The sequence below is a fragment of the Neltuma alba genome, unplaced genomic scaffold, assembly GCF_004799145.2.
Source record: "Neltuma alba isolate B1F8T4 unplaced genomic scaffold, ASM479914v2 tig00003547_pilon, whole genome shotgun sequence".
NCBI lineage: Eukaryota > Viridiplantae > Streptophyta > Magnoliopsida > Fabales > Fabaceae > Neltuma > Neltuma alba.
The window spans coordinates 41,192-56,067 of record NW_021633324.1 but is presented as its reverse complement, the minus strand read 5'-3'; positions in this window follow the sequence as shown (position 1 = coordinate 56,067).

Genomic DNA, 14,876 nt, shown 5'->3' with positions numbered 1-14,876 from the left:
ATTTTGACAAAACAGTTACAAATCCTAAAACTGTTAATAAAAGAAATGACAATATTAGATCTTAACACTTAAATATTGATAAAACATTCTCAAATTCTGTCATGTTAAATTTAATTTTAAAACAGTCATGGATTATTATTTAATACTAACAATTTCAAGGTTAAAAAACTAAAAATATAATACTTTTAAAAGTTAAGTGACTAAACTAAAATTTTATATAAATTAAAAGATTAAATATGTGTTGACAAAAAAAATAAATATATACTTTACCCTAGAAAAATCCTCTAAGACTGAAATTTATAAATTTATCTCTAATATAAAATTTTAAAGGAAGTTAAGCAAGTTATAATTTATGAACATGATATATTTCATACCTTTATTTATCTCTTTTCATAAACTTATCCACTGTATTTTACATGTCCACATGATCTTATGGGAATTTTGAATCAATTATATATAATTATAATTATTATTCCATCTATAATTCCATGGTTATCCAGAGATTAAGTTGCTGACACGATGGAACGCATTCAATGGTCGACGTTCCTCATCGGCGTTATCATTATGATGTAGAAAACTTTTGTTAAAAATGACCGATTAAACTTCATCATTCAAATATTGTCAATAAATTTTTTTAACCAAATATAAAATCAACAAAAAGTCACATATCTATATGATGTTATATAAGAAAAATTAATTCACAAATCTCTATAATTTCATCTTATTTTTAATTACGTTTCAATAGTTTTATTCTTTTCTTTTTATCAATTTCTTGTAATTTTACTTTATTTTTAATCAAATCCTTGGAACTTTAGGGGACTGATTAAAGGGGAAAAGAACTACAAAATATGATTAAAAATAAACCAAATCTACAAGAACCTGATAAAAAGAAAAAAAATATATAATGACTTTGATTAAAAGTCAGATGAAAGTATAAAAATCTTATGAAAAACTTACAAGAATCTAATTAGCAACCTGTACATTAATTATTCCTATCAATACACTAAACACATGCAATATCATAATTTGGTATTCATAATAAAACATAAAGTTTAAAAATTATTAAAAAATACAGATATAAGTTATTCATATTTTAGATGATTAAGCTTTTTTTCCCCTCTATAAATATGATTGATAAGTTGAATTTTGTTTGTCAAGGATAAGCCGTGGGATCACCTCCACCTCATTGTCTGTTTCAGTAATCGCTGACAGTTTTCAGTTTCTACTCAACGGTGGCAATGTCAGAATAACATGCGGCATCCAATTCCAAAATCTGTTTCACCAGTTTCTATTAATACTACCAATTGAAAGGTAGAGAAAATGACAAAAAAAAACTTAAAATTATAAAATTTTAAATCAGGTTTGGTAACAACATATTATTTGTTGATAATACTAAATTTGTAAATAATAATAAATTTTTGTTGACATTCTTTATTTAATATTTGGTAATTTACACTTTCTTTTTTTGATCATTTTTTCTATAAGATATCTCTAACAACCTTATCAAAATAAAAAGTGAAATCATAGGTGAAAAATCACATTTAGATTTGAGCTCATCACTTCATGCTTTCAAAAAATGGTATTTTGTGTATTTTCTGGATCATATTATCAAATATCTGAGCAATCAATTAGCTTATATTTTTGGAAGTGTAATTAAGAGAAATGTTTGATGTCAATTAAGCTATAAGATTCCAACCATTTAAATTTGATTAATTTTGACTCATATAATTTAAATAAGTTTTAAAAAATCGATTTAATAGTAGTTCAATCTCAAAATATTTTCTTTTGTAAATATTAATTCAGATAATTTTAAATATAAAAGTCTTAATTACAAATCAGACAATTAAATATTACAGGGAACACCTGAAAATTCACAAGTGAGACTCCCAAGTTCACAATTACTTTTCCGATTCATAATATAAATCATTTTTTTGAAGAATGGCATGGTCTAAAATACAAGTCACTTTTAGAAAGTAATTAATGTTTATTTATTAATTTTGTTCCTACAATTAATATTTAAATAGACTCCTTATCCTTTCACAACCTAATTTAATATGAGTAAAGTTGGAAAAAATTTAATTTGAGACCGATTCGATGAGTTAACTATTATTTATTAATTTTGATGAATTAATTAAAGTGATTTATATTGTAGATACGATTGAGTATTTGAATTATCTATATTTGTTACTAAAATAAAAAAAAAATTATTCTCCATAATCACTATGTTCAAGAAAAAAGAAATCATAAGTTTAAAAAAAATTCTGAAAGCAAACCATCGTGATTGAATTTTGAGGATACCATGGCCTTGTTTGAGTTCTTGTGTTTTTTCTTTTTTAACAGAATTTTTTGATTTCTTGTGTTGAAAACCATTTTTTTGTTTATAAAAACAAAAAAATTAAAAAAAATTGATTCACGTTTAACTTTTAATTAATTATTCTGTAAACATAAAAAAATATAAATTTTTTAAATAAAAAACACAAGACAATTTTTACATTTTTTTTTTTTTTCTATTTTGTTATTTTTTCCAATTCATTCTTTCAGTTGCGGTTGTGTTTTTTCTTTTTTTGTGGTTGTTATTTTTCTTAGCTCTGCATCCATCTTGCTGTATATTATTTTACACTGCGTCTCCCCCTTGCTTTTTAAAAAAAAACTAGTTCAGCACCCGTGCAATGCACGGGTTGAATTCACCATCCGTTTAGGTTTTCTCTGTGTTATCTTTGGTCCTATCTCACATTTTTTTGCACGATGATCCTTCTTCTACAGCGCCATGGGGTCCCCTCTGTGGGTAGTGAGATTTTCATTTATGATTTGGTTTTTTTCCCTCCACCGGTCATTGTGAATTTGATTGCCTCTTCGAAGGCTATAAATATGATTGCGATTTGAGTCATTTTTTTCAAACTCAAAAGACCAAGGCATGCGAGTTGCAAGGTGGCAAAACCAAGAAGCCTCTCTCCCATCCCTTTCCTTCGGCACAGTATGCTCCAATACTAGATTTTCAAACATGTTTTGAAAATAATTTGGAGCTTATTCCACTTTTTTGTGGCACTCGTTATCACTATAATGGTATAATGGCTTTATTTTTAGTAAGAACGGGTATGTACATAAATAGTACATGAACTAAGTTTTTGCGTGGATCCAAAAAATTCTCCAAGTCCAACTCCAACCTACAACTACAAGCTACCAAATTTTAGACCTCTACTTGCTCTTATTTAGAACCACAAAACTCATTATACCATTCAAATCTCTAATATGTTCAATTGTGGAAGCAAAAAAACTGATAGCTATCCATACAGGGCTAGAAGTTGGTAAATGGATTTTTACAATACCGTTATCTACTCTAACTCTGATTCTTTTTTTTTTTTTTAATATTACAAAGGCAAACCTAGAGCTTGAGATAGTTCAAGGATAGTTAACTACCCGTACAAGTCCACTAGCTATTTCGGGCATATTACCTATTTCAGCTTCTACATATCTTGTACAAAAACCAGGAATATCCTATAGTACTAAAAATTCCTGTTGTATCAAATGGGCCATCCTAGCAAGCTTATCAATGCATTCTAAGTTTTCTCTAAAGGAGTGTATGATCTCTAAATTCCAGTCAGTGAAAATAAGGTCTCTCTGTCTCTGAATATTTCCCCTTAACGGGTGTGACTGATCACAATCCATAAACAACAGTTGAATAGCCTCCAGAAAATCAGTGCACAGTTTGATCTTTTTGTATCCTAGCTCTTGACAAAGTCTTAGACTTGACTCAATAGCATGAATTTCAGCTGCAATTGATGGAATAAAGCCTAACTTCTGTTGAAAACCACACTTCCACTATCCATTGTCATCAATGATGAAACCTCCGCAAGTTGCCTCACCTTGTCCTCTCTTTGATTCATCTACATCCACTCGAACATAACCCATTGGTGGCAAAACTTGTTGTGTTTCTTTCTGATCTTGAAACTAGAAGATTTTGTGATGATATTTATCTTCAGCTACCCCTTCCATGAGATGGAATGGGATCTTGTGCATTAGGTCCCTAGGTTGATCTATACTCTCTTTGAATGCTTTCCTACATCTATTTTTCTAGATGACCCAGCAAACGGTACCAAAGATTCTATTCCACAGCCATCTTGTAAATTTCCTGCCTCCTGGGTTGTTCTTCATGTTCCACCACATCCACACCTGTAAATTTCCAGAGAAAAAAAACAGAATAATAAAGAGGGTTAATGATAAGTGACCACACTCTTTTTGCTACCTCACAGTCTTTCAAAGTATGAAGTGTATTTTCCTCCCAATCACACTCAAAGGGGCATTCATTGTTTTCATTGGGATGCTCATCACTTACTCTATTTTTTAAATATCTAAGTAAATATTATTATTATAATTAAAATAACACTGATGCAATATTATTGTTTCTAAAGTTGCTGGTTATATTTTAGACAATTATATTTTTTAAGTTGGAATATTATTTGACTGATGATAATATATATAATGCTTTTTAAAAATTAAATATTGTAGATATTCCAGTTATAAAAATCTAAAATCCAAAACCATTCTATTAACAAAGAAATGATAAAATGGGCCATTTCTCATCTATAAAATAATGCTCACACCTATTTTTCTATTTAAAATTATTGAAAAAACAACCAATAAAGAAAAACAAGAAGGTATGAGAGAGAAATTAAATATCTTTTTAAATTGTTGAAATTGTATAGATAAAAAGATAATTGATTAATAGGATTGGGAAGTTATATTACTTTTGTATTATTTAATTTAAAATATTTATTAACACTAAAATTAATGTAAATTTCAAATTTTAAAAATATATCATGACTGTTATACTTGCCATGATTTTTAGAATTAAGGAAGTTATTTTATGCAATTCAAATGATAATAAACAATAAATATTTTTAGAATAAATAACTCTTGTTAACTTTAAATTTAAGATATTTTTTAAGATAACTTTTAATTCTAAAATATAAATAACAACTCAACTAAAGTAATTTAAATTGAAATAATGTGAGATAAGAAGCAAATTCATTATGAGAGATAACTGCCAATTTTTATCAAGATAAGGGAGGAACGCATAGATAGGAGATGTGTGCATAAAATTTCAATTTTTACAAAAATAGAAAAATAAAACCTATTTATCTGCATCATGGTGAGGCCACTTGGCAATCTTTCATCAGATCCTACTTTGTACCCCAATTTTATATAGTGATAGATTTTAAAAGCAAACCATCCTGATTAGATTTAGCGGATGCTATGGTTTTGTTTGATTTTTGGTTTTCAAACAATATTTTCCTTCTAAAAAAAAACTTGATTGATGGTTAATTTTTAATCAAGTGTTTCGTAAAATCCAAAAAAAAAAAAACCGAAATTTGTTTTTAAATAAAAAAACACAAAACAATTCTTTTCTGCTTTCTTATTTTTTTTCCTAATTCATTCTTTCAATTGTGATTGTGTTCTCTGTTCTGGCTCTCGTGCTCGCCTTCTGGATTGTTTATCTCTCACCTTTTCTCAGTTTTTCAAATTGATTTTAAAAATAGTTATGCCAAACAAGTTTTATGTTTTTTTCTTTTCAAATATAGTTTCTTTTAGCAATCATCCAAAATTTTTTTTTAAAATTAAAATTATTTTAAAAACAAAAAACAGAATCAAACAAAGCACATGTCAGGTCACAGTCATCACATCTCGAGCCAGTCTCTTATGATCAGAGGATTTTAGCGTGTGTTTGTGCTTTTATCAAAGTACTGAGAACCACATCAGTTATATGACAAAAAAAGCCAAAAAAAAAAAAACAGATCAGTTGTAAAACCAGTTAAAGGCTTAAAGCAGAGGTTAGTGGTCTGGCTAGTTAAATCAAGGACAAAATAACATAATTTAATAAAAATATAAAAACATTTATACATAACCTTGAAAAGACTATTATCTAAATAAAAAAAGGCTAAATTCATAAGTAAATGAAATATTCGTGTATAAAATATAAAACACACATAATTTAACAAAACAAAATCACTAACTAAAACACAAATAACTTAATTGTCTGCTCAAAACTTGTAATCAGACCAGTCTGAAGGTTGATCTATTAGTTCATTGATGTGATTGTTCCATCAGAATTGAATTCCAAATTTTAATGCTATGGTTTTGATTATGATAAATAGAAGAGTAAGACGCTTACCCCTCTGAGTTGCTGAAAATGCTGCGTCTTGCTTCCTGTTTCTTCAAAATCCAAATTTAAAATGTCACGGATGGTCAGAGAAGCGATAGAGAAAAATGGTTAGTATTAATAGCGATGATGAATTGGGGGATGAACCGTCGCCCCACGGATTCTGGGCTCCGTGTGATCCGTACTACGCATTTCCATATATAGGGATGAAGCAACGGACCTCCTTCCAATACATTTATTGCACATTCAATTCTTGTCAAATTCTTGCAACATCTTTTGGATAACAAAATTTTGCCACTTGCTTAAAATCTCAAACATTAATTCATGGACTTTTTAGGCATGGGGGACTTGGAAATACTTGAAATCGGAAAACCAGCCGGACCCACCGAGATGGTTTGTTTAGGCTTAAAACTTGAAATTTTACCCTTCAAATTGCAAATGGACCTAAGAGGGTTGGCCTTACTAAGTCAAGGGTCTAAACAAGTTGGCCCTATGAGGTTGAGGGTTGCCTCGTTTAGGCATTTTTTTTAATTTTTTTTTAAAAATTATTCATAGAATACTAATATTATTGATTATTTTTGCATTTAATGATATTACAAGTATTTAGTTGTTAGCAATTATTTGAAACCCGAACCTGACCAAACAGTCGGATTGGTCTAGCTGGTGACCGGACACTTTATCGGCTTGGTTCGTAGCTTTGGACCATCTAAGGAGTTGAGCCGATTTGAGCTGTTTAAAATCGGCTTTTGAGTCAATAGTCGGATTTAAGCTGAGAAGCAGAGCGGTTAGATAGAAACTGGATGGTAAGAAACTAAGAGGAAGAAAGTGAATGGGAAAGAGGAAAAATAAAGCGGAAGAAAAAGGGAGAAACAAGAGAAAACCGTTGGTAATTAACACACACCCATAGCTTCCCTTCATCCCTGATAGTGTCAAAATATAAACCATTTCTGATAAGGAAGAGAAAGAAAAATGAAACAGCCACCGAAGACGAAGAAGCAGCTGGAAGGAAAAATGTGAGAGTGGAAGGAAAAAAGAGAAAAATGAATATCAAACTACAATCTCATATACTTAATATAGAAGCTAATTGACTAATTTGAGTAGATTAAAAAATTAGTTATGTTAATTATTTGTAATAAATAAGTGTTGTCTTTCTTAAAGTATTCTTGCTAATCAAGTGTATTCTAGAACTATCATTATCATAAGGATTAACATGAAAAAAAAGGACAAATATGAGAGACAAAGTGAGTTGAGATTTTATATTTTAAATTAAAATAAAAATCAAACAAACTTTTATATCAAAGAACGGAGGTAGTATGTAATAAGACTTGCTTTGACTTTGCGTGTTTTGAGCATCAACTTTTTGGGAACTCATGGGAAATGCGTTATGAGGAAGTGTGAATTATGCTGACGGTTCTGTATTCTTCTTTGAATGCAATGATAATAGCATCGCTTCAATCAAATCTGTCCTAGCATCATATTGCTCTTGGTCCGGTCAAGAAATTAATAAATCCAAATTCACTTTAATTTTCAGTCCTAACATCTACCATCATGATAAGGATGCAATATCACATTCCCTTGGGATAAATTTCTCTTCAAGGATTGGCAAATACCTTGGCACTTGGACTGCCTCGAGTAGAAATAAATCAATGATATATCATCAAGTTTTGAATGCTGTTGAAAAAAGAACATGTGGTTGGAAGGCTAAACTTCTGTCTCAAGCCTCTCGCCTCACTCTTATTAAATCTGTTTTCTCAGTGGCAAATCTTCATCTTTTTTTCGTGTGTGAAACTGCCTCAACATATTTGTGACAAAATTGATGCTAGATGCATTGACTTCTTCTGGGGAACCATGGGAGATAAGAAAAAAATGCACTTACTGAATATAAATAATCTTTTCAAGCCAATTGATCATGGAGGGCTAGAAATCAGAACAACCAAATGTGTAAATCAATCTCTTCTAACTAAGCAAGTTTGCTGAATCAACTCTTTTAAATCTCCTTCGTTGCTAGCTAGTGTTTTGAAGGTCAAATACTTTGATGTGACTCAATCCCTTCTTCGAAAACTTATGTTTTTGTAATTTCATAATTTAATTTGTCAATTTCGAATTGATTCTTTTTAATACAAATTACAATAATATATATTATTCCTCCAATTGTTTATTGAGAGGTAAAGGATTAAACCTTTTTAAGATAAGAAATAAAGTTCTTAATCAGAATTTGAATCAAACAAGGGACCACTTAACTAATTAAGGATCCATAGAATGAATCACACTTTTATCAACTAATTAAGGATCCATAGAATGAATCACACTTTTATCACTAAACTATACTTGCTTCAATGCGATTATTGTATATAAATGGAACTAATAAAGGACCATATAATTATTCCTAGATGTGGAAAGGAATCTTTGAATATGCCAACATCGTGGTGAATCAGTTAAATTGGTAAGTAGGTAATGGTTCATCCATTCCCTTTAACCACCCTCTGTGGTGGCTTATGTAGCCAGGCTCACCACCTGTATTCAACTTGTTATGGGTATCTAGCCTTATATTGCATGCCTCTTTCAACTGGAATCCTTTCAAATGGAACAAGCCTTTACTCTCCTATTTATATTCACCTAATGTTGTCAATGCAATTTTAAAAATTCCCATCTCCTTCTCAGGTGAAGATGCTCACACTACTAGAAAAAAGTCTTTTAATGTCGCAAAATAACGGCGGTTAAGAAGAAAAACGACATGGAAAAAAACGCAGTGGCATTTTTGTAAATAAGTTGAAGAGGGCCTACATTTTCCACAGCTGTTTTTAAGAAAACCGCCGTGGAAAGTGTGTCTCTTTACCTTTCTCCGCTTCGACTTCGGTCACTTTCTTTCTCATTTCTTTAGTGCCCCGTGGTCCCCCTCTGCTCCACCACCGAAAAACTGCCATTACCGGCCATTCCCGCCACTGTCCCACCGTTTAAACTCCTCCATTGAGCTTGTGGTGCCTTGCCGCCGTCCGCCGTGGTTCGAACGCCTCTCATTTCGCTTCGTTCTTGCTCAGCCGTGGTCCCCTCTGTCCCACCACCGAAAACCGGTTATACCCCCCACTATCCCACCGTTGAAACTCCTGCATTGAGCTTGTGGTGCGTTGCCGCCGTCCGCCGCCGCCCTCACTTTGCGTTTGAAGCTTTTCTGCTCTGTAAGTATCCTCTTCTTTCATTCTTTTCAATTTTTCTTGGTTTGTTGAATGTTTTGGCCATGAAAATCTGTTATATATGAAATGGGTTCGTTAGTTTTACATTGTGGTTGGTTTGTATTGTTCATTTTGCATTTTTTATGTGGTTGAACCGTTGATTGGTGGGCATTGGATGTGAGAAAACCTTAATTCCTTCTTATATACTGTATTAGAAACATGTTTAAATGTTTGGAGTTGATTAGGTTTGAAGTTTTTAAATTTTTTAATAATTTTTTTATATTTATTTCGAATTTTTGGTAATTTTTTTGTAATAAATATAAGAATTTAGTAATAAATAATCTGTTTGTTATTTTGTGTTTTTTTTCTTCGTTATGAATTTTGATTGATAGTAAAGTGTTGTTTAAATAATCTGTAGAACAATGAATCGTAGTTAGATGAAAGCTAAGAGAATTAGCAAGGAATATGAGGATGGGGTTGAAAAGTTTCTTGAGTTTGCTTAGAGAAATGCCCCTAGTAAAAGAGATGGATTGTACTATTGTCCTTGTGTCAAATGTTTAAACAATAGTCGACGGAGTATTTCTGAGATAAAAGAGCATCTTATCTGTGATGGGATAAATTTGAGGTATACAAATTGGATATGGCATGGAGAAATTAGAAAGACTACACTGTCTGCAAATGAGAAGGTTGTGAATGAAGACTTTGGTGATAGAATTTTAGATATATTTCGTGATATAAGGTCTGAATCCTCTACACAGTTCTCTTCCACCTTTGAAACTTTGTGTAGTGATGCAGAGACACCTTTATACCCGGGGTGCAAAGATGATTACACAAGATTGACAACCATATTGAAACTGATGAATTTGAAGACAAGAAATGGTTGGACCGATGCTAGTTTTACGGAATTGCTTGAATTGCTGAGTGATATTCTTGCCAAAGGGAATTCACTTCCGAAACGAATGTATGAGGCAAAAAAGATTTTGTGTTCGATGGGTTTGAAATATGAGAAGATACATGCGTGTCCTAATGACTGAATATTATTCAGAAATGATTATGAAGGGTTGAATAAGTGCCCTAAATGTGGGACTTCAAGATACAAAATGAAGAAAGATGATGGTGATTATAATGAGATGACCAAAGGTTCTCCTTTAAAGGTTCTGTGGTATCTTCCAATAATACCACGATTTAAGCGTCTATTTGCTAATGCCACAGATGCAAAGAACTTGAGATGGCATTTCGATGAGAAAATATGTGATGGAAAGCTTCGTCACCCAGCAGATTCTCTTCAATGGAAAACAATAGATAAAAAATTTCCTCAATTTGGTGGCGAGTCAAGAAACCTTCGGCTAGGGCTTTGTACGGATGGAATTAACCGATATGGTAATCTTAGTAGCACACACAGTGCTTGGCCAGTGCTCCTCGTAATTTACAACTTGCCTCCTTGGTTATGTATGAAAAGAAAGTATATCATGCTATCTTTGATGATCTCGGGGCCAAAACAACCGGAAAATGATATCGATGTGTATTTGGCACCTTTGATTGAGGATCTGAAGAAATTATGAGAGGAAGGTGTTGATGTGTTTGATGCATATAAACAAGAGACCTTCAATTTACGTGCCATGATCTTCACCACGATAAATGACTTTCTAGCATATGGAAATTTGTCAAGATACAGTGTTAAGGGGCATAAAGCATGCCCGATATGCAAAGAAGGCACCCACTATATGCAACTTAAACATGGCAGGAAGACAGTATACCTTGGTCACAGAAGGTTTCTTAGTCGGTATCACCCTTATCGTAGATTGAAAAAGGCATTTAATGACTCACAAGAATATGAAATGGCTCCAAGACCATTAACTGGAGAAGAAGTTTATCAGCGGGTGGAGGGAATTAATGTGGTCTTCGGTAAGAAGAAGAAGAAGAAGACTGCCGGTGAGAGAAATATATGGAAAAAAAGATCTGCCTTTTTTGATCTTCCATATTGGCAAAGTTTTGATGTGAGGCATAGTCTAGATGTGATGCATGTGGAGAAGAATATATGTGAGAGCCTTGTTGGTACACTTTTGCATATAAGGGGAAAGACTAAAGATGGAATCAATACAAGACGAGACTTAGTCGAAATTGGAATAAGAAATGTCCTTCACCCACAAGAAAGAGATGGTAAGAGGGCTTATTTACATCCAGCTGCGCACACATTATCAAAAGAAGAGAAAAGAAGTTTCTGTGGTTTTGTCAATAGTATTAAGGTGCCACAAGGTTATTCTTCTAATTTAAGCAAACTTGTTTCAATGCAAGATTTGAAGATAACGGGAATGAAGTCTCATGATTGTCATGTGTTGATGCAACAATTACTTCCACTTGCTATTCGAGGCATTATGAAAACCGATGTGAGAAATACTATTACAAGACTTTGTATGTTTTTTAGTGCCATTTGCAGCAAAGTCATTGATCCTGCTGAGTTGGATGAATTAGAAAATGAAGGTTATGTGATCCTCTCTCAATTGGAAATGCATTTTCCTCCATCATTTTTTGATATTATAGTCCACTTGATAGCTCATCTTGTGCGAGAGATAAACTTTGTGGCCCTGTGTGTTTAAGATGGATGCACCCTTTTGAGAGATACATGAAAATCCTAAAAGGGTACTCTAAGAATCCTTATCGGCCTGACATCAATTGTTGAGAATATGTAGCTAAGAAGGCAGTTGAGTTTTGTAACGCATATCTTGATAGGGTAAAGGCAGTTGGTCTTCCTCAATCTCGACATGATCAGGAGAAGAAGCAAGGGAACACGGGGTGTCATAGTGAGGTCTATGTCAAGAGAAGTTGTAATGCAGGCACATCTATACATTTTAAACAACACGGATGAAGTTTTGCCTTACTTAAATGCTCACAAGAATATGCTGAGGAACTTGAATCCAAGAAAGAGTGATATGCAACTAGCTAATGAACATAATAAGTCATTTGCAGAGTGGTTCAAGCGAGAAGTGTTAAAAGATGGCAATCCTTCTGAGACAATACAGAGGCTAGCTGCAGGGCCTTCTTTTGAGGTTTTGTGTTGGGGTGGATATGATATAAATGGTTATTCTTTTTACACAAAAACCCAAGACGATAAGAGTACTATGCAGAATAGTAGGGTGATGGTAGTAGCGGAAGCCATGCATTTTGCTAGTTCTAAAGACAGAAACCCAATGTTGGCGGCAATGTCCTATTATGGAATAATAGAAGAGATATGGGAAGTTAGTTATACCAAGTTTAAAGTTTCCATCTTCAAATGTAAGTGGGTTAATAGTAATGCTGTGTAAGTGGATGAAGAATTTGGATTTGTTTCGGTCGATCTTGAGAGGTTTGGATATGGAGATGAGCCATTTATTTTGGCAAGTCAAGCAAAACAAGTGTTCTTCGTTCCCGATCTAGCAAAAAAGAAATTGTCTATCGTGCTTCAAGTTAAAAGGTAAGGAGTTGGTGGAGATGATGGTGACTTAGAGCTTAATCTTGATGAAACCCTACCTTTCACAGCTACTCGACCTAAAGCAGTTGAATTAGATTTGGTAGATGATGACTATGCTGTTAGAGATGATCATTGTGAAGGAATTTGGGAGGATAATCATTGTAAGCCTTAAATGAATTATTTGATTATTTTTTTTGCTAAATATACTTAATAATATAATGTTTTATATTAACTTGATATTTCTTATTCTTACATTTATTAATTTGTTGTTCTTTAAACAGGAAATGGACAGATCCGGTCAACAAGGTTCTGGTGACGACATCTCTTTTAGTAGCCGGAGAAAGGGTAGAGGGCCAACCCATATGAGGCATTTAGCTTTACGTGATGAGAGCACACAGCCTATGAGGAGTACAGTGGAGTTTGATGATGATCTGACGCCTATAGGAAAGGTTGGGGCTCAATTTACTAGTTATGTGGGTTATCTCACACGCAGTAAGATTAGCATTGACATTCCTAGCTGGAAGAAGGTGGACAAAGATTTGAAGAAAAACCTTTGGGAGGATATATTGGTATATTGTGCATTGTTTTCTCTACTTGTTTCAATTATAATTGCTTATTTACTTTATAACTCTATGCTATTATTGTATTACAGCTGACATTTGATATTCCTGCCACTAAGCAAATGAGAGACCGTCTGTTGAAGCAACTTGATGAACGGTGGAGGGATTTTAAGGCCACGCTTACAAAACATTATATTCGTGGAAAAAGAAAGGGTGAGCATCCTAAGGAACGATATCCATTTATTAGTGAAGAGGCATGGGAGAGTTTTGTGAAGCAACGTGAAGACCCTGCATTTTAGGTTTGGTTTCTTCAAACTTCATTTTTAATCAGGTCATATTTTATTTAACTAAACTAATTTTGTCGATTTGGTTTCATTATCATAGGCACTGAGTCAGAAGAACAAACAAATATCTGAGCAGAATGTATACCCACATACCATGTCTCGTGCAGGGTATGGTGGGTTGGAAAGAAGTATGATGGAGGAACGGCTGAAGAATGCACAAATCGCTGCTGCTTCAAATCCTACTGGCTACATGCCACCTATTGAGCGTCCTTCTCACCAAGAAAAATGGAAGGCGGCAAGGATTAAAAAGGGTCAATACATTACTCCACAGTCTGCTGCTGTTGCTGAGAGGATTGTAAGTAATATTTAAGAATTATGCTTCATTAATTGTTTTTTTCAATTATCTTAAATTGAATTTGTTGCTTTAATGATATAGGATACACTTGAGGAGCAATTATCTCAAGGTACATTCATCCCTCAAGGACAGATAGATATCTTGGCTACTGCTATTGGAAAGGCTGACCATCCCAGAAGAGTCCGAGGGACCCCTAAAGGGATTGGTATTAAAGAATCTTTTGGCTCTGCTTCACAAAGAAGCACTAGATCATCCTCCGCTAACATGGTATCTAAAGAGGAGCTCGACCAACGACTACAGGAAGAAACAGAGAGAGTTCGAGCTGAACTAAGTCAACAACACATAGCAGAGATGCAAAAGATACGTGACGAATTCGATGCCAAGTTTCAACAAACTTTGATGATGATGGGTACGAGCGGATTCCAGATGCCCCGAGTATCTGAACCTTCCCAGGTAATAACCACACATCTTTTTAAATCTTCTAAAGATTCATTTGATCCATTTAAACTTATTTAATGTTTCTTAACTAATTTCATATTATGTTTCAGGATTCACCTGTGATAAAAAGCGGAAAGGGCAGTACTAATCAAACACAGCCACTGACAGTGTCTGACCCTGACCCTAGCCCTGACCCTGTCGAAGACAATGGGATGCCGTGTTCTCTCTATGTGCATTATGAAAATTCACCTGTTCATGTTGCTAGTGGTCGAGCATTCATGGGCACAACGATTCACGGCAACAAAATTCCGAGCAATCAAGCAAGGGTGACAGTGGAGAGGATTGTTCATGGTCGGGGGGTACACCAATGCCCAATCCTACTGATGAGGTTCACCTCTTGGCCCAAGCTAAAGGACATTTCATTTTATGGCCAAAGAGACTTATTGCAAAGCCAATGGTGAAGA